Raw genomic sequence first — 14,251 nt, 5'->3', positions numbered from 1 at the left:
CACAAAAATTCATTCCAACCAGAGAGAAGAAAGTGACAAGTGAGCCAGGCTTTAGCTTTTTAATAATGTGAAAATTGAAGCAATTGAGGAACAGTTATTAATAAGCACAGTTCATGCTATGAAAGCATGGAAATTTTTTTTTCTGTAACATAGCATAACCATGCGGGTGGAAATGTTGATTCATTTAAAATAAACCTCTGGGTAACTTTCAGCAAGTGAAGGAAACTGCACAAGGGAAAGGAGCGTGAGCTTGGAGTCAGACTCTATCCATCACACATGAGTTATGTGACCCTGGGCAGGTCATTTGCCCTATTAGACCTACCCTACCATCTGTCTCTTCACTGGTAAAATGGGGCCAATAAATAAGCAAACCAATAAGTAGAGCTCCTCTCAAACAGTTTTCTTGGAGTACATGAAATGAACAGTGTTAAATCTCAGCTTAATGAAAGTGTGCAGAAAACTAACAATTCTTAGAATTCTTATCCACATTTCCTCATTTGCTTTGTGATCAGAAGTGAATCGCTTCACTTCTCCAGACCTCTATTTCTTCTCTTCAAAACCAAATCACATTCCTGGGGATGCAACATGGTACAGTGACTCTGGTTTTAATCAAGTTAATCATGCACTTAAACTGTTACTTGCCAATCCCACTACTGGGTATTTTCTCTAGAAAAATTAAAACTTAGGTTCATGCAAATAGTCATATACAAATGTGTTTAGTTGGTCTCTTCATAATCACCAAAAAGTGGAAACAACTTAAATGTGCTTCAGTGGGTGCATGGATAGACAAACCATGGCTTATCCATACCATACAACACTGCTCAGCAATAAAAGGAATGATTTTGTGATACGTGCAACAACTGGGATGAGTTTTTTTTTAATTTTATTTTATTTTATTTATTCCTGAGAGACACAGAGAGAGAGAGGCAGAGACACAGACAGAGGGAGAAGCCGGCTCCCTGCGAGGAGCCTGATGCAGGACTTGATCCCAGGACCCTGGGACCACGACCTGAGCCAAAGGCCACCCAGGTGTCTCTGGGATGAATTTCAAAGGTATTATGCTAAGTGAAAGAAATCCATCTCCAAGGCTGTGTACTGTATGAGTCCATCTATCTGCTATTCTCCATTTAGAGAGACACAGAACTATATATAGTCTAAGAGAATGCATCAGAGGCGGCTCAGGGTGAAGGGTGCAGGAAACATGTTATTGTAAATAGGTGGCAGGAGGGAGTTTGGGGGTAACAAGAACTATTCTGTATTCTGATTTTGGTGGCAGTTACATAAATCTCTGTGTGTGTTGAAATTCCTAGAACTGTATGCCCAAAAAAGAGTGCATTTTACTCTGTCATTTAGAAAATAAATAATAAATTGAGTGGGAAGAATAAAAATAAATTACTCTTATTTATCCATAACTTTTTGGTTCACAAAGTACTTTCATTTGATTCTCACAGCTCAGAAATCATAACTGACAGACACAAAATGACTTGCCTGGCAAATACTGATGTAATGCTTGAATCCCATCCTTCCAATTTCAAATTCTAGGTCCTTTTCAGCACACCTCACTAGGTGATACTTGAAGTCCTTTCATTTTCTGAGAGGCTGTGTGTTTGCCGGAGGAAGCTGTTATATACTGTCTATTGTTTGCCTTGTTTTGTTTTGTTTTTTCCAAGTTCCTATGTCAACCTGCTCATGCTCCTGGGAATGTTTATATTTTTGTAGGGAAAAAATGAAACGGGCCAGTGCATAATTCAGACAAATGACACATGAGGGGAAGGCACTTTTTTGACTGTCTTTTTGAATGAATGATTAGAAAAATAAGTTGTGGTAATCTTTAACAACTTCATGCATGTATTCATTCATTCAACACATCTTTACTCAGCCACTTCAATGGGTGTGCTGTGACTTGGCACCAGCCATTTCTTTTGCTGTAGAAACTCTCCCTACATCCCTTTCTGGCTAACTCTCATGCATCCTTTGGATGTTGGCTGGAACTTCACTTTCCTGGTGGTTTCCCTGACCTTTACCAACAAGCTTGCTTTGGTGTTTTCCTGGGACTGGAGCATCCTGCACATTGCTCTACATCAGCACTAAGGATTTCAGTACAACATGGTGGCCGTCTCTCTGCCTAGACTGTGAGCGTTAAAAAGGGAGGGACCAGATAAGAATCACTTAGCACAGGGCTCTGCACAAGTAAGAGGCCCTCATTCATCTGTTGGCCAGTTTTTTACATGGCCCTGCTTTGTGTCAAGCAGCATTCTCTTGTGGGGAGATTGCCCATGTCTACATGGATCTTACCATCAAAAGAGACCACAAAGAAACAAATTATATGCACCACCACTCTTATATATCGCTGAAGAAAATAAAAGTGGGCAAAAGGACACAGTATAATGGGGTCCTGAGGAAGAAACATTCAAGCACAGATGGGAATGAAGCACAATTCCTCATTCAGTGTTTACTCAACAGAAATTTCCTGAGAAGATAATACTTCACTAATTTTTCACCATCTTTTAGACCCTGGGTCCTTTCTTGACCCCCATGGCTCAGTAGGCATGGGCCCATCTGCTAATATTGGCACTTTGGGCCCTGTTCCCTCTGGTGACTGGAGCCATTGGGATTCCATCGGCCTGGTGTGGGAATATATCTCCCACTTCACTGCCTCTGACAACCTGAGCAAACTTCTCCTGGGCAGGGGTGCTGAGAGTAATTTTGTTTTGGAATCTGGGTTGGTGTTTAGATTTTAAACTAGTAACCTGCCAGTCTCCGGCCATTTAAGAACTTGGCTTCCTTTGACTCATAAAGTGTCCTTTATGCCTCAGAGGTGACATAAAATATCATTCCATCTTTGCCCTGAAATACTCCCGACTGGTGCATGAAATGGGCCTTTATGGTACATCAAAGGCCCATAACCATATCCTTTCCTGGACCTTTGATATTTTAACATTTGGCCAATGAAAGTATTATCTCTTCAATCCACAGAACACTTATTTATTTTGTTGGTTATATCTTTGTTGTTACTTCAATGATGAGAGTGCTAGGCAAGGAGAAGGAGCCCAGCCTCTTGGCAGCTCCAGAGTTGGACTTTTTCTAACTTTTATCTCCAAAAGCGTAAGAACTCAGTATTTGAACTTTTTTGGTCTAGGCCTCCTACGGGAAATGTCAGACAGCATCCCCTTTAACCAGTGCCTCTAATTTATGCTTCTCATAAGCCCACCAAGTTCCTTTGGTAGCCTTCCATGGGCTATCTGGATCTTGAGGAATTGGTGTTTAGTTTAAAACGGAAGCCAAAGCTTCATTATTATTGGAAATGTGCTGCTCACATTCAGTGAAGAAAATTTGGAAATCTAATATACGTCTCCTTTTAAGTTAGAAACCCAAGAACCATCTGAAATCCCTTACCCACTTTTTTATATACTGAAGAAGCACTTATTGAGGTTCTATGCCCCATCAGACACTGGGCAGGACCTCAATGATATCCAGCATAAGACAGTCTGCCCTAAAATCCTTCAGTTAAGTTCCTTTCTCTCTTAAACTCCCCTTAATTTTTTACCAAGTCCTGCAGATTCTGTCTTCCCAAATAATTCTCACATTCACCTCCCTCTCATTGCCCTCTCTACCTCTGCCTTAGATCAGGATCTAATCATTTTCCAACTGAATTATGGCCACCTCTTATGGCTATCTGTTAACTGGACTCCTGACCACGAGCATTACCCCTGTGGCCCACCCGGGATCCAGCCACTGGCATGAATCTAAAACTCAAATCCAATTTTATCAGTGCTCTGCTCCAAACCTCTCAAGCTCAAATGCCTTCAAGGTCCAGGCAGGAAATAAAAATAAGTAAAGTAGCAGAGTAAGGTCAGGGCCAGGAAGAAAGTAAAAAGTAGAATTGGAGAGTGCATGCCCCACCTAAATTAAGGCCCTATGTGAATCAAGTGAACATGTCTTTGGGCTGAACCCCAGGCCCACCAGCCTGAGAGCTCTGGCTCGCACTGAATTCCTACTCCTCTCTTCAGCGTCTCTCACTGGTGCCGCCTTATGAATTGGCCCAACCAAACTTTCTAGTCTTGTTTCTCACTCTGACCATCCCCCACTCACTTCCCCTTCTAATCTGTGCTTTAGCTGTATTAAATGTCTTGCTTTAGCTTTCCAAAAACCATCACACCTTTGCATCTGCTCATGCTGTTAAATTTCCTGAAAATTACCCCAATTTCTCATGTAGGGAGTTCTGTTTCATCATTCAAAATTTACTCTCCAGTATCCCCTCCCCTGACTCTAGAAAGGATTGATCCTTCCTTCCCTGTCTGTCTTCTTTGCCTTGTCAATCGGTGGGTGGAGAAGACCAGCATGCTAGCAGGGAGCTGTGGTTAGTGCTTGCTGGCTGACACTGGGCAATATTTGTGGTCCTGGGATCTTGCACTGAGCAAATACTTCAGTAGAAGTGAGACAAACTGAATGATCAGTTTCAGTGCTAAGTAATTACACTTATTTCTTATTTAATTTTTATAAGAGGCAGCCTGAGAGGCATGTGTTACTACACCCATTCTGTAAATGAGGAAACCAAGACTAAGCAGAGCCTAATGTTACATAGTAAGTGAGCAGTAGAAGCTGGCTCTGGCCCTAGGTCTTTTAATTCAGAGGCTGGCCTACTTCCAACAATGCGGTCCACTTAGTTCTCAAACTGAATGCAAATATACCAATGGAAAGTCCTAGAAGTATCTGTTGTGTCTGAGAAAAGGTCAAATTTTGGTAAGACCATTGATGGGAGAAGATGAAATAGATGAAGAAGAAAATGTACATAAAGAGCTAGAGAAACTGGACTTATTGCTCTTCTTCAGCACTATGTCCCAGACTGTCACAGTACAAAGAGGCTTCACTATTATGTAGGCATCCTGGCTTCTGGGCCTAGTCCTGCTGCTCACTTACTAGGCAACCTTGAGCAAGTCACTGTCCTTCTCTGACACTGCAGTTCTTCACCACGAAGTGTGGGGGCTGGACTCCCTAGTAACTGAGGTCTCTTCTTGCTGTGTCTAATGTCATGTCACCAAAACCTGGAGAAGTAGCAGGAGTGAAATTCTTACCAGGTCTACCATTTCTGACTGAGGCTCCACCCACTGCCTCACCACCCAGTCTTTCCTTCTCTACCTTTCCCTCTGGAGAATCTAGAAACTGGGAAGCCAGGCACAGGTATAGCAGCAGTGAACAAAGATGGCTCAAGTTTTTTGCATCCACGTCCAGCTTTCTAGAATGAATGGTACAGTCCAATGTGTTGCCTCCCACAATGGGAGGCTTTTTTTTTGTTTTGTTTTAAGGACTTGCATTTCCCATCATCTTTCTTTATATTTTAGAATGCTGGACTAAAGAATTCATTAATATTCAATGAAGGATAACATTTTTTTTTTAGGATCATGTTAATTGTTTAATGTATTTGACTTCTGTCCCTTCCTCCTTGGAAAAAAAAAAAGAGAGAGGAAGAAATACTTTGAAAGAAAAATTTACTGACCATTTATTCAGGAATAATCTACTGGTCTTGTGATGATTTCTGGATTTTATTATGTCCTCTCTCCTCAAACCCATACCCCACATTGGGGGCCACAGGCTAGAGGTGGGGAGATTCATGAGGGACTTGATGCAGTCAGTCAGGCCTTCATCAGCCTTGGCCTGGACTACAACAGTTCGTAAGAAATCTAGAGAAGGCGATAAAAGTGAAAGATAATTCAGAAGCAGAATCTATAGGACTCAGCTAATGATTGGATATAGAAGTGAGACCAAGGAAAAACAGTCTAGGATAACTCTCTATTCTGGTTTGGGTGATGGGGTAGACAGATGGTGGCACCATTTCTGTGGAAAAGAGAGAAAGAAGGGTACACTTGGGGAGCAGAGGTGGTTGAGTTCAGTTTTGGACATGCTGAATTTGAGGTAAAGCATCCAAATGTAGCCGTTGGAAATATGAAGGAAAAACAGTTGGATATACTAAGTTTAACCCAATTTTGATAGACTGTATTACTGCCAGAATCTGCTGTTCCTTCCTGTAAGGCCCTACTTTATTGGACCTGTCCTTGAGGAGAACCATAATTCCCATCCCATTGACATTGGACGTGTCCATATGACTTGCTTTGGCTCACAAAATGTGAAAGAAATGGTATGTGTTCTTTCCAAGCAAAAATTCTAATGAGCAAACAACAGTTCTGCTTTGTTTCTTTCCTCTCAGCCATGACACTGACATGTCCCAGGGAGGGGTTGCTCCTTCCACTTTGATCTGGGGAAAAGGAAGACCTGGAGCAGAGCCACCACCAATCCAAGAGAGCAAGAAGTAAATCTTTGTTGTTGTGAGTGATTAACATCTGAGGATTTGTTGTGATAGTAGCCAGGCTTAGCCTACATTGAGTCACCCATCCACCCTCTCATTTATGGGAGACACTGAGACCCAGGCAGGGATATAAATTGGAAAAAGGAGAGGAAAAAAGTAATCTCCAGGTTTTCAAATCATAATAAGGTTTTTCTCCTCTCCATGCAGAAGTTCTCATGTCAATGGTATTTGTGTTCCTTGAATTTAATATGTTAGAATTGAATACCTTGGTAGCAGGGCCCAGTTTCCTTTTTCTTTCCCTTTTTTTTATAAGTAAAACATTATTTTCTTTTCCTCTGCAGAGATTTCATCTACATCCTGTTTTTTTCTCTCAGTTTAAAGTTCCTGTCTAGCATCAAGCCCATTAACATGAGATTTCTTTCCCACCACTCTCCCTCTCGGCTCCATAATACTGACTTTATGCACAAAAATTTTATTTGGGGTTAAAGCCAGGTGTGGGAAATTTTAAGACAAAAAGCCATTTAAAAATCTGTGTAGAGTGGAGGAAAGAGCATGTGACCAGGAGCTAAAAGATGGGAGTTTTATTCCCACCTGAGCTGCAAAATGTCTGTGTGACCTTGAATAGGTCACTTCACCTCTCTGGCCTTCCATTCCCTTATCTGTCATAGATGAATAATACATGCCTATTTCTAAGGTTTATCTGAAGATAAACTAAGCACCTATTTATAGATGTCTTTGAAAGACTGAATGTTGAAAGAGTAAATGTGTGGAGGTAGGGGACTTGGAGGATCAAGTATTGCCAAGCGACCTTGGACAAGCAGTCTCTTGGCACAGATTAAAATCCCAGTTGCCTGTGAAAGCATTTGTACCATGCCAGGCCAGTAGGCAGAAGCTTGGATGGAGGAAAAAGATTTTGGAAAGTGTTTCCAGTGTTTGAATTTCCCCAAGAGTAGGATTTCTGGCCCAAGTTTCAAGAGAGGGGAGCAGGGTTTTGGGGTCTGATCCACTGTGATGCTGGTCTGGTGGTGGTGGTCTACTGCGTTTAGAACAATACATTACACATCTCATCAGACCTTCACAATAATGCCATCACAGCCCCCTATTGTTAACCCTCTTTCTATGAGAAACTGGATCTCAGAGAGGTTAAAATGTATAAAGTAAAATCCCATGATAATTTTTGAGGAGAGGAGTAGCTTCACCAAAGGCTGGAGGGTGGGTAGAGAAGGCCAAGTGAGGGCAGAGAGGCCAGGAGGAGAGAAGCCATTGAACGTGTCCAGAGGAAAACAATTAGAAGCTAGACCACACAGACAACCTGGGGATGGACTTGAAATACTGTCAAGACAGGACATTCACCCAAGGTCATGTGGCAAATTAGTGAAAAAACAGATCTGGATCTCAGGTCTTGGGCTCCTAGCCAGAGCCCTTTCTCTTCTTTCATCTTCTTGTCTAATACAAAGTGTTCTTCATGAGGTTGATGGAAATGTACATGGAACAAAACTTTGAATCATGAAGAAAAAAATTTAAAAGAAGCACATTGTTAAAGGGACCCAGAAAATAACCATGCCCAATGGCTCCACACCATCAAGCAACTCTATTAGGGCAGGGCTTGCACCCTGCCTTTCCCACCCACCTTGTCCTGGCCAAAAGAAACACTGAGGATGGACTCAAAGAGTTAGAGCAATTTAGTGGGAAAGGAATATGTGTACATGTACACATGCCTATACATAGTTTTAATAATCTTTGCAAAAAAAAAAACACAAAAGCTTTTTACACACTTAAGATTCATTGAGAACAGGAACTGGCAAATGTTTTCTGAAAAAGGCTAAACAGTAAAAGCACCAGGCTCTGCTGAAACTATTCAGCTCTGCCACGGTAAGGCAAGAGTTGCCCCAGGCAATATTTCAATGGAGTGTCTGTGTTTCAGCAAAACTGTATTTAGAAAACCAAGAGGTGGGCTGGTGTTGGCCCTAGGAGCATAGTGAGCAGGCTCCTGCTTTAGAATAAAGTTGTCCACCGATGCACTATCTGAATGGGTGGGACATTGGTGCCAATGCTAGGGAAATGATCAGCATTCAATAACCACGCTGACAAAGTGGTTCAACATTTTAACAGCTCTAATATGGCCATCCTATGGAGTGTGGTAGAGCCATTTAAACAAAGCACTGCTTACAGAGCCTGCAGTGCTATATTGAGCATGTATTACCTGCCAGGCACTGTTCTAAGCAATTTACATGAAATAACTCCATTAATTCTCCCTACTGTGCCTATGAGGTGGGTGCTGTTACATATCCTCATCTTTCAAAATGCTTTTACTGTGCTTGCGTACTTCCTGTAATATACACGTGGGTAGAGGGGAAAGGAGAGCCTTGCAGGTCTCAGGGCGCTCACAGTAAAGGTATCTAACTCCAGACCTTTGCCACTTGGGTGGCTGATTCCTGGACTCCTGTCCTCTTAGGGAAGATGCCTTAGGGAGAATGTGGTTATCAAATTCCAGCAATTTCCAAAAGTTAAAGGATTCAATGGTTTCCAAAGCTGCATTTAATTTTTACTTAGTTTCTATCCTAATAGGAACACTGTGAAGCCTGACTGGTTCCCTAAGGGCACAGGCTTCCTGAGAAAGACAGTGTGGCACATGAGTGTTTATTCTTAACCCAGCTCTACTTTTCATCATAAATAGCCTCTCTGCATGGCCCAGAGGGAGTGTAGTCAGGAAGACTGTGTTCTATTAGGCCCTGGCACTATCTTGTTGGATGACTATGAGCCTCTCACTCAACCTGTCTGGGTGTTGGTTTCCTTGTATATTAAATGGGAGCATAAAGAAAACTGATATTCAAGCTATTTCTCAGCTCTAAAATTTTGTCTGTGTTCAAAAACTGGGGAGGAGCAGAACTGAAATTTGAGAAAATGGGATTTCAGTCTAAGCTCTGCTACTACTTCTATAACCCTAAATAAGTCCTAGGCCTCACTTTTCCCAAAGAAAAAAGGGTAATTATTCCTAACTGTTAAATAAACCTACTGCATATGAGGCACTTATAAAACCCGTTTATATGAGTTTATGATTCAAGTCCCTATGGCCCCTAGAAGGTAGTCCTCTTATTATCAAGCCTATTTACAAGTACAGAGAGGCCTCAGAAATAGAAACTCAACTCTATGGTCAAATAATCTTCAACAAAGCAAGAAAGAATATCCAATGGGAAAAAAAAGTCTCTTCAACAAATGGTATTAAAAAAAATTGGACAGCCACATGTAGAAGAATGGAACTGGGCCACTTTCTTACACCATATACAAAGATAAAATGGATGAAAACCTAAATGTGAGACAGGAATCCATCAAAATCCTAGAGAACACAGGTAACAATCTCTTCCACCTCAGCCGCAACCACTCCTTGCTAGAAATGTCTCCAAAGGCAAGAGAAATGAAGACAAAATTTAGCTATTGGGTTTTAGTAAGATAAAAATCTTCTGCACAGCAAAGGAAACATTCAGCAAAACCAAGGACAACTGCAGAATGGGAGAAGATATTTGCAAATGTCTTATCAGATAAAGGGCTAGTAACCAAGACCTATAAAGAACTTATCAAACTCAACACCCCAAAAACAAATAATCCAGTCAAGAAATGGGCAGAAGATATAAACAGACATTCCTCCAAAGAAGACCTACAAATGACCAACAGACACATGAAAAAAAGCTCACCATCACTGAGCATCAGAGAAATACAAATCAAAACCACAATGAGATACCACCTCACACTGGCCAAAACGGCTAAAGTTAATAAGACCGGAAACAACAAATATTGGTACAGATGCAGAGAAAGGGGAACCCTCATACATTGTTGGTGGGAATGCACGCTGGTACAGCTGCTCTGGAAAGTAGTGTGGAGGTTCCTAAAGAAGTTAAAAATTGACCTACCCTAGGACCTAGCAGTTGCACTACTACGTATTTAGTCCAAAGATATAAATGTGATCCAAAGGGACAGCTGCATCCCAATGCTTATAGCAGGAATGTCCCCAATAGCCAAACTATGAAAAGAGCCTAAATGACAGATGAATGGATAAAGAAGATGGTGTGTGTGTTTGTATAATGGACTATACCTCATGGCCTGTGCTCTGCAGATGCCTCAGCCCAGCCCTCAGCCCCAGCTGATGTAAAATAGTGTACCAATTGTTTCTCTATGAAATGCTGTCCTTCCTATTAATGCTGCCTTCACCAAGAACTAGAAAGCTCTTCCTACCCCTGCCAGGGTTTGGAATCCTATAATTTCCTAAGGGCAAGTCCTGATTTTATTACTGCTGCTGCTGCTGCTGCTACTACTACTACTGTCATTTTAAATATGGAGGAATTGAGGCTCCATGATGCAGAGCATCCTGCTCAGGATGTAGGACTCTAAAGTCCAGGTTCCCTTCTACTTGCTCCATTATGGATCCCTGCCCTGAATCACCTCTCCTTACCCTATTAAATGTCATGTCTGTAACAATCCTAGCATCCTGGCTGTGAGTTCATTTTTCACTCTGAAATTCCCAGAGCAGGTAATTTTATTTCCATTTTACCCTGAGGGAAAGACTTTGTGGAGCATGTGGCATGCACTTCAAAGAGAGTGGCAGGATAAAAATACACTGACGCACCTGCCTCTCTCCCTCCATTGCCCTGCCCAACCATTTCTCATCTTATCTTACAGCTCAAACCAAATAGGTGTCTATATGAGAGAAGGAACCCTTGCTGGTGGTTTTGAGTTAAGTTCAGCCAAGAGTGACAGTTGCCCCAGACTCTAAGGCCATCATCTGGGAGCTCTCAGAGTGCCCACAAGTGAAGTTTGATTTGCAAGACTGCTATGTAAAACTAGCAGGTGGGTTGAATTTTGTCCCTGCCCCAATGACTTCCAAGAGCTATCCTCCTCCATTTCCACCCCCCCAAAAAAAAGGCAGAGACAAAATACCTGACTCAGCCTTATACAAAGGATTTTCTCTTCAAACAAGTATTTCAGGGTTTCCTTTGCCAAATCTGGGTCTCCAAGTTCCTTCTGTATCATCCCTGCCAACAATTTTGCACCTGAATTTTCTGATGCCCCCTCCTGAAGTGGCTCACTGCAGTGTCTCATGGATAACCACTCATTAGGGCAGAAGCCTTGATGCCTTGCCAGTAGAAAGTGCCAGAAGCACCCAGATTTTCCAAACACCTGGCCAAATTCAACAATCATTTTATTTGCTAATTTTAAAATTGATTTTACACATACATACACACACACACACACACACACACACACACACACTCTTATATGTTTCAAAGCCCTCCTCTTTAAAAGAAGGGCATAGCACCATTTGCTTCAACGTGGATGGAACTGGAGGGTATTATGCTGAGTGAAATAAGTCAATCGCAGAAGGACAAACATTATATGGTCTCATTCATTTGGGGAATATATATAATAGTGAAAGGGAATAGAAGGGAAGAGAGAAGAAATGGGTAGGAAATATCAGAAAGGGAGACAGAATATGAGAGACTCCTAACTCTGAGAAACGAACTAGGGGTGGTGGAAGGGGAGGTGGGCGGGGGTTGGGGGTGACTGGGTGACGGGCACTGAGGGGGGCACTTGACGGGATGAGCACTGGGTGTTATTCTATATGTTGGCAAATTGAACACCAATAAAAAATAAATTTATAAAAAAATAAATAATGCAGAGCATTTTCTCATATGCATGTTGGCCATGTCTATGAAAGGAGGGCATAGAAGTACAAGCAGAAAATCCTATCTCAGGAGTAGGGGTTAAAAGTATGGAACAGCCGACTTGGGAACCAATCCCATTTCTGTCACTTAGTAGCTATGTGACCCTGGCCAACTAACTAAACTGCTCTGGGACTCAGATTTTGATTATAACAGTACCAACCTCATGACCTGCTCTGAAGAGGAACTAAAATCACCCCTGCAAAACACAGCACAGACTTAACATATCTTAACATTTATCACATGCTTATTATAACTATTAATATGATAATTAATGATACAATATGGCATATGATATGTAACATGGGATATATGATATCCCTATGATCATCATTTTAAGCCCAGAGCATTTTAAACTCTTGAGGGTAAGAACCTCAAATGTCTTTTTGCTTCCTATCTCCATTGCCTGGAACAATGTCTGGCTCAATACTCAACAAATATTTGTTAATGAGAAAACAATAAATGTTGGAAAGAATCTTGAAAGATGATCTTCTCTGAATCAGGTTCTTAGAGCTCTACCAAAATATTAGCCATTTTAGTTCATTTTTATAGGTTTAACAGTTTTTTGACTTACAAGTTTTCCAAGTGAAATGCATTCATTTCTTTCTATTTTTATTTATATTCCCTGTATTTACAAATTGCTCCTAATTTCATCACCTATAGACTTCTAATATTTCCTATGCTCCTTCTTTCTAATCAGAGACATTTTTTTTATTGGAGTTCAATTTGCCAACATATAGAATAACACCCAGTGCTCATCCCATCAAGTGCCCCCCTCAGTGCCCATCACCCAGTCACTGCCACCCCCCACCCACCTCCCTTTCCACCACCCCTTGTTCGTTTCCCAGAGTTAGGAGTCTCTCATGTTCTGTAATCAGAGACATTTTTGATGCATAATACAAATATACTCATTTCCCAAAGGTTAAGCCACAAAGATAAGCCTTTTCTTCAATTTTGGTTGGAAGGTAATCAGCTTGGTGGGGTCATATTGCTGGACATGAGATCATCTGTTCTGTGTAGCTTTCCATTACTTTTCAACCTATAAATAGTGTGTTGAGTTTCCTCCCTATTTTTAATGTATCAGCCTGAGAAGCAAAAATCTTTCAAAACATAATATCCATTCTGAGATTATAATAGATGAGGTCTTTATTGATGAAAAGTTGAGGAACCCCTAGGACACCTGGGTGGCTAAGCATCCAACTCTTGACCTTAGTTCAGGTCATAATCTTGGGGTCCTGGGATCGAGCCCCACATCAGGCTCTGCACTCAGCAAGAACTCTGAGGATTTCTGTCTCTCCCTCTGCCTGTTTACAGACATATATGCTCTCTCTCTCTATCTCTCTCTCTCTCTCAAATCTTTAAAAAATTGGGGAACCTCTAAATAGGTCTAGTGCCCTTATCTAACCAGCTGGTTGGAGCAGGTAATTAATGTTCAAAAATACTTATTTACCTTAATTTAGTTAATCTTCAAGTGTCTATAGAGCTAGTTAGGTACATCAAGTGGATACCGTGAAATGATAAAATATATATAATTGGTCTTTACCCCCAGTTCCTGGCACAGACCTTAGAAATTCCTTAGAACTTCCTGTGTAATAGGAGTGTTTTCTGATATTGAGAATGATCCCCTTTACACCATGTCTGAGCTTGTGCAGACAAGGGGATTCAAATTGGATTGTCATGTTTCAAAGGAGAGGCTGGCTGCACACCTGTTAGAGGATTAAAGCTTTAGCCTTACTCCCTACCCTCTAGAGAGAAGAATGGGGCTAGAGATTGAGTGATCAATGATTGGAACAACCATGCCTACATAATGAAGCCTTGATGGAAACTCTAGACCGATGGAAGTCTGGGGAGCTTCTGGATTGATGAATACTTCAATGTGCTGGGAGGGTGGTACAGACAGAAAAGGCACAGAAACCCTACACCATGCCCACCCCTGACCTTGCTCTCTGTATCCCTTCCATTTGACTGTTTCTCAGTTGTATCCTTTATATTAAAATTGCGATATTAAGTATAGTACTTTTCTGAGTTCTGTGAGTTTTTTCTAGTGAATTATTGGACCTTATGGGGGAGGGGAGTGGTGGGGAACACCCCGAATTTGTAGCCAAGTTGGACAGAAGCGTAGGTAGCCTGGGGACCTGGGACTTGCTACTTCAGACGAAGGGAGGGCAGTCTTATGCAGCTGAGCTCTTAAGCCTGTGGAGTCTGACACTAACTCTGGGTGGTTAGTGTGAGA

General features: G+C 41.6%; 1 long non-coding RNA gene across 2 annotated transcripts in view; it reads left to right on the top strand.

The window, feature by feature from the left end:
• Window positions 1-14,034, top strand: part of LOC144305058 (uncharacterized) — a 36,647-nt gene extending 22,613 nt beyond the window's left edge. For both annotated transcript variants that reach the window (XR_013372102.1, XR_013372093.1), the window contains exons 2-4: window positions 6,206-6,323; window positions 10,979-11,146; window positions 13,768-14,034. This is a non-coding gene — a long non-coding RNA (uncharacterized LOC144305058). The remainder of the gene's footprint in view (window positions 1-6,205; window positions 6,324-10,978; window positions 11,147-13,767) is intronic.
• Window positions 14,035-14,251: the final 217 nt, after the last annotated feature.

The sequence above is a fragment of the Canis aureus genome, chromosome 3, assembly GCF_053574225.1.
Source record: "Canis aureus isolate CA01 chromosome 3, VMU_Caureus_v.1.0, whole genome shotgun sequence".
NCBI classification, from domain to species: domain Eukaryota; kingdom Metazoa; phylum Chordata; class Mammalia; order Carnivora; family Canidae; genus Canis; species Canis aureus.
Note: the sequence above shows the minus strand (reverse complement) of the source record. Positions and strands in the feature narration are given on the sequence as shown.